An 8,678-nucleotide genomic window follows, 5' to 3' on the forward strand; every position below is an offset into this window, starting at 1 on the left:
GAACAAATCTGACATATACTGAATATGCCTCTTCCTTTTGCATATATGTCTTCCTTCTGAAACTGCCCTGGTGGCATCAATGGCATAGAAGCAGGAGGTGGTTCAGAGTAAATGCTTCAAGGTCATTTGGATCTGTAGAAGCCTTGGTGATCGGACAACCATTGAGGATAGCTTCAGATTCACACAAAATTGAGTGAAGACCCTCCTCGTCAAGACTTTGCACATTTAGGGTGAAATTGAAAACTGATCTAATTAATTTTCCACATTCACATCCATGGTGTGTTCCAGCAAGGGAGGGGAGGGGGTGGAAGATCCAAATTCATTCCTTTCTGAAGCAGTGTATAATGGATTTGACTCTGATTTCACCTTTCAATTGCCTCCCTTAACTTGTGCTGAGCTTGGTGCCATTGTCAGATCGTAGTTCTTTCACTTGACCACATCTGGCTATAAAACATTGAAGGGCATTGATGAAAGAGTCTGTGTCAAATGATAATGCCACTTTGATGTGAATTGCTCTTACAACCTTGAAGTCTTCCAGCTTATGAAGATCCTGAATCCAACTCGTTCATTCCTATACAATGGAGTCTGGTATTGTATCATCCCAACCAATCCTTTTCCTACACAAATCTTGCAGGATCTTCTTGGCAGTCAGGATTACTGGTCTCAATATTCCAAGGGGATCATATTATCAAACTAACTGTTTTAAGAATCCTCCTTCTTTCAAGATGATTTTAAACTTTAAAACATCAGACTGAACACACCATTATACACCTACACCCTCTCCACAGGAAAGTTGTCATGGTCCAAATCTGGATTCTTCATTTCTTTTTCTCTCTGTTTCAGGTATAGTGGGCAACACATGACAACTGTTACTTCTCCATTTGATATCTGGATCAAGAAATGCAAAAGTGTGCACTGTCGCATTCCTCTTCCTGGCCTTGACTTGTGCAGGCACCATTGAGAGTTTGCAGTTATCCTCACCGGCCTCTGTAAGACCACTTGTCAGAACAGAGGCTATAGCTCTGTTTTCAGCTGCTTTCTTTCTTTCTTTCTGCTTGCTCCTTTTCCATTCCCTTCTTTCTTTGGTGGATATGCAGCATCTGGGATGCTTTAAACTGCATATGTTGCAGATGAGTTGCTTCCTTTGTGTCCTTTATACACACATAGCCAAAATGTACTCCATTTTTTTTAGGAAAATTATTTTCTCCCTATGTGCCTTCTTTTCCAAGTGTGGACACATCTCCAAAGCATGTCCACCTCCAAATAACAAACAGCTCTTCACAGCAGGCAAACTCTCCTTTTCCTTAGTTCCTCCATCATTTTCCTTATCTGCAACTTTTACAGTGGTGGCAAAGATACTTCATTTTATTCTTGGATGTGGCTGTGTTTTGGACCTCTTTAGATCTTTGCTCATTGTTGGAGTGTGTCTGATATCTCCAAATGGTGGATCTATTGCAATCTTCTCTTGTCTTTCAAGAAAATCCACCATATCCTTAAAGCAACATCTGACATGCAGGATGAAATACAACCAGGTGACTGCGTCTTTTCTTGGAAATCACAGGCCAGTTCTCCATATAATCGCTCAGCCGGTAGAGCAACTTCCTTTTGTTGGCTAAAACATTAGCAGGCATGTCAAGCTCATGCATGTAATTGACATCATCCATTACAACATCCTATTAGAAAGCGGGTGTATGACTCTAGAGCCTTTGTGTCATCCAGTTTATTAACGACCATGAAAGAGCCTTCTCCATATAAGATGCAGTAGAGTGGAGGTGAGATACAAACCAGAGGCATGGGTTAAGGGAGTTTAGGGAAACATAAGGGGGAATTTCTTTACACATCATGGTGGGAGTGTGGAATGAGCTGCGAGCTGAAGTGGTGAATACAGGCTCAATTTTAACATTTAAGAAAATTTTGAATACAGGCTCAATTTAAACATTTAAGAAAATTTTGAACAGGTTAATGGATGGAAGAAGCATGGAGGACTATAGACTGGGTGCAGGTTATTTGGATTAGGCAGAATAATAGTTTGGTACAGACTAGAAGGGAAAGATCAATTTCTGTGCTATAATGTTCTATGGTTCATACTGTCTGAAGAGGAAGACATCAAAGTAAACAATTATTAGGTTTTTTTTAAATATAGAGGAATTGAAAAATTGCACATCTCTACATTGCAATCCTAATTCCTATCTTTCAAAACTTGATTCCCAAACATGAGTGTTGGGAAAAAAAGTAGGCACTAAGCACACAGCCTTTGAATGCCTCCATCATTGAGATGTTGCCAATCTGCACTGAAAATGTTCTGCTGATGTGGTTTTCAAGATTCCAATTTCAGAAGGATGAACGAAATCCTAGATCCATTAGTTTAGACATAAAGTTTGCTAGTATAATGGTGTTGAATGCCGAGTCCTTGTCAATGAACAACAGTCTGATGTATTGTGGGAGTTTTTGCAGGCCAAATGATCTAATGGAGAACCAGGGTCCTGTTGAGATGATAGGTAATTTTTTTTTTTAATTTACAGACAGAATTACAGGCCCTTCCAGTCCATAAGACCATGCCACCCAAATATACCCATGTGACCAAGTTACTAACCCCATACATCTTTGGAATGTGGGAGGAAACCCACACAGTCACTAGAATGAACAAGCTATTGACAGCAGCTATAAGAACCAGGGTTGCTGCAAAGTAATAGTGTGTTAACTGCTACGCTAACCATGTCCCCCTTGGTGGGAATTGAAGTGGATGCAGGTCTTATCTGAGACAGTAGTTGATCTGCTCCATAAATGGCTGGAGTCAGAGACACCAGCTGATTCAGCGTAAACTTAGGCACTATTCTGGCATCTACAGCTCAATCATCCTTCAGCAGCTAAACAAAAGCACCATTCAAATAATTTTCCTTTACTGCAATGCTCATGTCTGTGTGAAGTTAGTATTTTCTGTTCATATGTTTATTTTTAGGGGAGTCATGCAACACCTGTCAGGATAGGGGAAGGACTTGAGCAAGGTACCAGATAAGAACAGCAAACATAGACCCTTCCCTTTCAAGAAAAGCAGTAGGGAAAAGCCTGGTAACTAGAGACCTGTGAGTCAAATATCAGTCGTAGGGAAGATATTGATAAAAGAGTGAAAGGATTTTTAATGACTTGAAAAGGCAGGGACTAAACCGGCAACCAACTTGGCTTTATCAAGGGCAGATCCACCCTGGCCAATCTGATACAATTATTTTAAAATATAATGCAGTGAATCAATGACAGCAGTGCAGTAGATATTATTTACATGGACTTTAATAAGGCCATTGCCAATGTCCCATTCAAGACAGGTTCATAAGGTTAGGAGCCATGGGACTTGAGACAACAGCAAACTGGATCCAAAATTAGCATGGAAATAGGATAACGATGGAAATATTTTAATAATTGGATGCTTTTGACTAGTGGTTCCTCAGCAATTGGTGCTGGGTCCTCTGCTGCTTGTTTGGAGAGTAGAAAGTAGTCTTAATGTCAGTCAGAATTCTACAGTACAGATAAAGGCAATTCAGTCTACCTGGCCCATGCAGTCTGAGCTAATCCTATTTAGATGTGTTCAGCCCACATCTCTCCAAACCTTTCCTATCCATGTATTTGTCTAAATGTCTTTTAAATATTACCAAATCCCACCGTCTGAAATTGTGCTACCCTCAGATCCCTTTTACAATTTTCCCTTTTCACCTTATGCCAGGGGGAAAAGTCTAAGCCTATTCAGACTCCACACAATTCAATTTTTACTGGTAACATTACTGTGAGTCTCTTCTGCAACCTTTCCTATACATGTGACCCAAACTGTGCACAATATCCAAAGTAATATGTCCTTGGTCCGACACTGAAGGAAAGTGTGCCAATCTCCTCCTTTACCACCCTATCTACTTAATGTTGCCACATACAGGGAATTATGTACCTGTTCCTCTGACCCCCTCTTTTTAAAACACTCTCCAAGGCCCTGCCATTCACTGTGCAAGTGCTGCATTGGTTTAACCTAATCAATTCAAGACCTCACAAATGTCCAAGTTTTATTCTATCTGCTAGACCTTTGGCCATTTTCCAAATTCATCTAGATCTTGTTATAATCATAGAACACTAATTGTTCACTATACCACCATCCATACCATGCAGATTACATTGTCATGAAAGACGATTTGCCACAAAACTATGTTGACTGTCCCTGTCCTTCCCAATGGTTTCTCCCTCTATCCTCTTCACAGCTTCTGTCCTATACTCCATCACCTGAGGATCTCCTCCATCTTATTTCTCTCTTTATATATATACAATTTCACCTATTCTATCTTGACAAAGGGTTTACACCCGAGACATGGTCTGACCATTTCTACCCAAGGATGCTGTTAAGAGCCCAAAAGACTCAAAAACCAGCACAACAGAAATTCACCAAGACAATGGCTACAAAAATGATTTTATTTTCTTAATACATAATGAGATCAATTTTTAACTATTAACTTAACCCCTTCTAATTCTAAGAGCACATGTATATAGTGTTTATGTGTTCAAGAAAGTTCTTTTTCACTGTCCAATCATTTATTTTTCACTTCTCCAAGTTCACTGGTATCAGGCAATTTTCCATACTGTGCACAGAATTTATCATCTTTACCAGGCTCTGGTGCTTTAAATTAAATTGTTACTGCTCAGGAAAATTCTTGTTCATTTCAGAGAGAGGTAGTTGTTGTTTGTTGGACATACAAACTGATCTCCTTCAATCAGCCATTGAAGTGTCTTGCCATAGAAACTTGCCTCTCTTCCCCCCCCCACCCCAGGTTTTTCCCCCAAAAGATAACTTCTTCCAGGTTACCACAAAGAGATCTTCTTCCCCCCACCCCCCCCCCCCCCACCCCACTTTAGGAGAAATACAATAACCAGCCACAGCCTTTGCAATTGACTACAGAAATTTATAATAGGCTGAATTCAGAACTCAAACCCTGACTTGAAAATGGGGTCTTACAGCATGTCTCCAAACTTGCAGCTTTCAACACCAACTGCTACTGAATTTCTCATTCTCTCAAAGAATGAATGTTCTCTGTTTGCAAAACCACATGACCCCTCTTAGAACAGCAACCTTCAACCAGCAATTTAAACTTCTGACACCAGTTTTAATAACAAAAGATTTTCCGTTTTTGAGCCTGGGCACCGTGCAAACATCCTGATCCATTAACACTTGCTTGTAAAACTTTCTCAAGTATTCTCCCATTGTCTCAGCAAAACCAATGGTGATATGAAGTCTACTCCTGAATGGCACTTGAGATGCTAGTTTGTGAAATGAGATCCAACAACTAAATTTCACAATTACTCCTTTTAAGATGTATCTTAAATTTTATTAACCCATTCTGTAACAATTTTGACTGATCTGCTGAATTCCTCCAGCAATTTTTTTTTATTTGCTCAAGATTCTGCAGCTTTTGTGTTCCTTTACCCCTATCAATTATTTCCTTTCTTAAGGTAAGGAAGTATCATCTTTCATAATCCCCTCCAGTAACTTACATACAACTGACATCCAATATCACCAGCCTGTCTGATCCTTGCAGCTTTTTAAAAATAGAAACACATTAGTCAACTTCCTGTTTTTCAGCACCTCACCAATGACAGATGATGCAAACATCTCAGCAGAAGTCCTGTAATTTTTACCCTAGCTTCCCAAGATGAACTTGACCAGGCCCCAGGGATATATTGCAGTTTCTGCATGTTAAGACATTCAGAATCTCCTGTAACTGGATTCTCTTAAGATATTGCTATTTACTTCAGAGTTCCGTCCTCCCACGTCTCTCTCCATGGGAGGACAGATAAACTTGTTTGGGATCTCAGCCATTTATTAAGGCTCTATAACTGAGATGAGCATGTTGATCTGAGGCTCCATTTTTCCCCTAATGATTCCTTGGCAAGCCTAGGCCTGGGCCTTCCATGCTAGAACCATTTCATATACTCATTTCCATCATACTGCTCAAAGGATTTGCTTTATTTTATATGTAACATTCTGTAGGCCTTTCTTGACTAGAGTCCCAATCTCTCTGAACATACAGGGTTCTCCAAGCTTAATTGAGTTAAGCAAGAATACCCACTGCCACTGGAATCAGGTTCAATACATCAAGGTTCTGAAGAAATTCAGATCTTGCAGCATCCACAGGAAGTAAAAGACAATCAGTGTTTTGGTCCTGAATCCTTCATCAGGAATCAGAAGTGAGATTACACTGGAAAGTGTTCTATTAAATGAAGTAATCATTTACCTCACAGCTATATGCAAAACATAATTAATTTGGAAAGGCATATCTGGTATTTATTCTTCCTTATCCCAGAACCAAAGATGTGACGGTACACTAACAGGCACTGGAGTTTTGTTGTGTTGGGAAGAGTATCAGGTTCTGTGGGTTCACAAAGAAGAGTCTGGACACAAGTGTTACAATCACACAACTTCAATTAATACACAGGAGGCTAACTTCAATCAACATGAATTTCAATGACCATGATTTGGAAAAACTGACAATTTCCTGATTTGTGTATGTAATTATTCAGTTACTACTAGATCGTTCTGGAAAACTTGAGTTAGAAGTAGATCAACAAGTCAACAGTACGCACAATTTTAAGAAGCAAGGTAAAGTTGCAAATTACTCAAAACAGAAGTCCACTAATGATTGAAATGGAACAGCTGCTTCATCTTTGGATTGAAGATAGTAAGCAAAAGTGAATAAGCTTTTGTACAAAAAACATTCAAACCAAACATCTTTTCATTACTTTAAGAAAATAAATTTCATGGAGATATGGAAATTTTTGCTGCAAGTTGAGGTTGATTTGACTGTTTTAAACATCAAGCAGGATTATACAACGTAAGAATTATGTGCTATCACCTGATTTTAAAAATGATGCTGCAAAATTTTCAAAATTTTTCAAAACATTATTGAAGGTGACAATTGCGATAGGGCAAATATTTAATGGATGAAACAGGCCTATTCTGAAAAATGCCAACAAAAACTTTTTATCTTATTTTTCATTTGCGTCAAAATATATACATAGCATAAACAAAACATAAACATCCATAGCATAATAGAAACTACGACAAAAAGAATAGAATTTTAAAAATATTTTCTCCCCCAACCCACCCCAAAAAAGTTAAAAAAAAACCTGTCTCATAAACTTGTATCTTTTAACTAATTGCAAATTTACATAATAATCTTAAACCATGAACTAGTTAGGGCAGGTTGGATGGGGGAGTGGTGGATGCTGTATGTAAAGTCATAGCAATAAAATCCATGTAGGGTTTCCAAATCATCAAATTTTTCTGGTTGATTTTGTAAATTGTACATTATTTTCTCTAATGGTATACAATTTAATAATTCAATTCACCATCTATTCAACCCCACAATATTACCCAATTTCCATATTACAGCGATAGATTTCTTTGCTATTGCTACACTTAAACTTCTGATAAATATCTAACTTCAATTGGGAAAAATCTCCCAATAAAAATATTCTGGGATCCTTCAAAATTTGCATCTTCTTAACTCATCCAAATAAGATACTTGTATCCTTCCAAAACCTATCTACATTTTCACATTGCCTGACTGCATGCTGCAAAGATCCTACTTCTTTACTAAATCTAAAGCATTGATCAGAGCAATTTGAGTGAAGTGCATGTAATTTGTATGGAGTATAAGTGATGTAAAAAAATTACATTGCACCATTTGATATCTAACATTAATTGTATTAGTTATACTTTCATAGCATATTTCTTGAATCTGTATATTTAAATCTTTTTCCATCTGGATTTAGATTTGAATAAATCCTTTTTCTGAATAGTCTCTTGTTATTCAATATACATATTGGTAATGAATCTTTCAATAAATGTATTAGTTATTAGATATTTAAATGGACTTTTTCTGGTAAGTTAAATATGATTTGATAATAAGAAAAAAAGTACGATGTGGTATATTATACTTATTTTTCAATTGGTCAAAAGTAAAAAACAGATCCCAAAAAACAATCCCTTATTCTTTTTATTCCACAATTATACCAAATGTCAAAATAACCGTAAAAGGAATTAAAGGATTTTGATTTAATATCATTTTAGCCAACTGACAATTCTTCATTTTTCTTTCTACATGTTCTCCATTCCATACTTTATGTATATGCCTCAAAATTGGTGGATCTGATTTTCCTTTCAATAACTCCTCATGCCATTTCTATAAAATGTATTCAGAATTACTTTCTCCTATTTTACTCATTTCAATTTGTACCCATGCCATCTTTTCATCGGTCTGATAACAAGACAATAAAAAGCCAAGTTGAGCTACTTTATAATAATTTTTCAAATTAGGCAATTGAAGCCACATCCCCCATCAAATTTCCAATGCCATCTGATGCATTTTATCCCACCAAATAAATCTTCTTACATTTTTATTTAAATCCTGAAAAAACATTATTGGTATAAAAATTGGTAAAGATTGAAAAAGATATTGTATTCTAGGAAATATCTTCATCTTCACACAATTAATCCTTCCTATTAAAGAAATTGGCAAATCCTTCCATCTTATTAAATCTTCTTTAATTTTCCACAATAAAAGTATGTAAATTATTTAAATTCTTATCAACATTCATTACTAAATATTTAATTGCACCATTCAGCCATTTAAATTTTGTCCTTTTCTTGA

Source organism: Narcine bancroftii, chromosome 4 (genome assembly GCF_036971445.1).
Source record: "Narcine bancroftii isolate sNarBan1 chromosome 4, sNarBan1.hap1, whole genome shotgun sequence".
In the NCBI taxonomy this organism is placed as follows: domain Eukaryota; kingdom Metazoa; phylum Chordata; class Chondrichthyes; order Torpediniformes; family Narcinidae; genus Narcine; species Narcine bancroftii.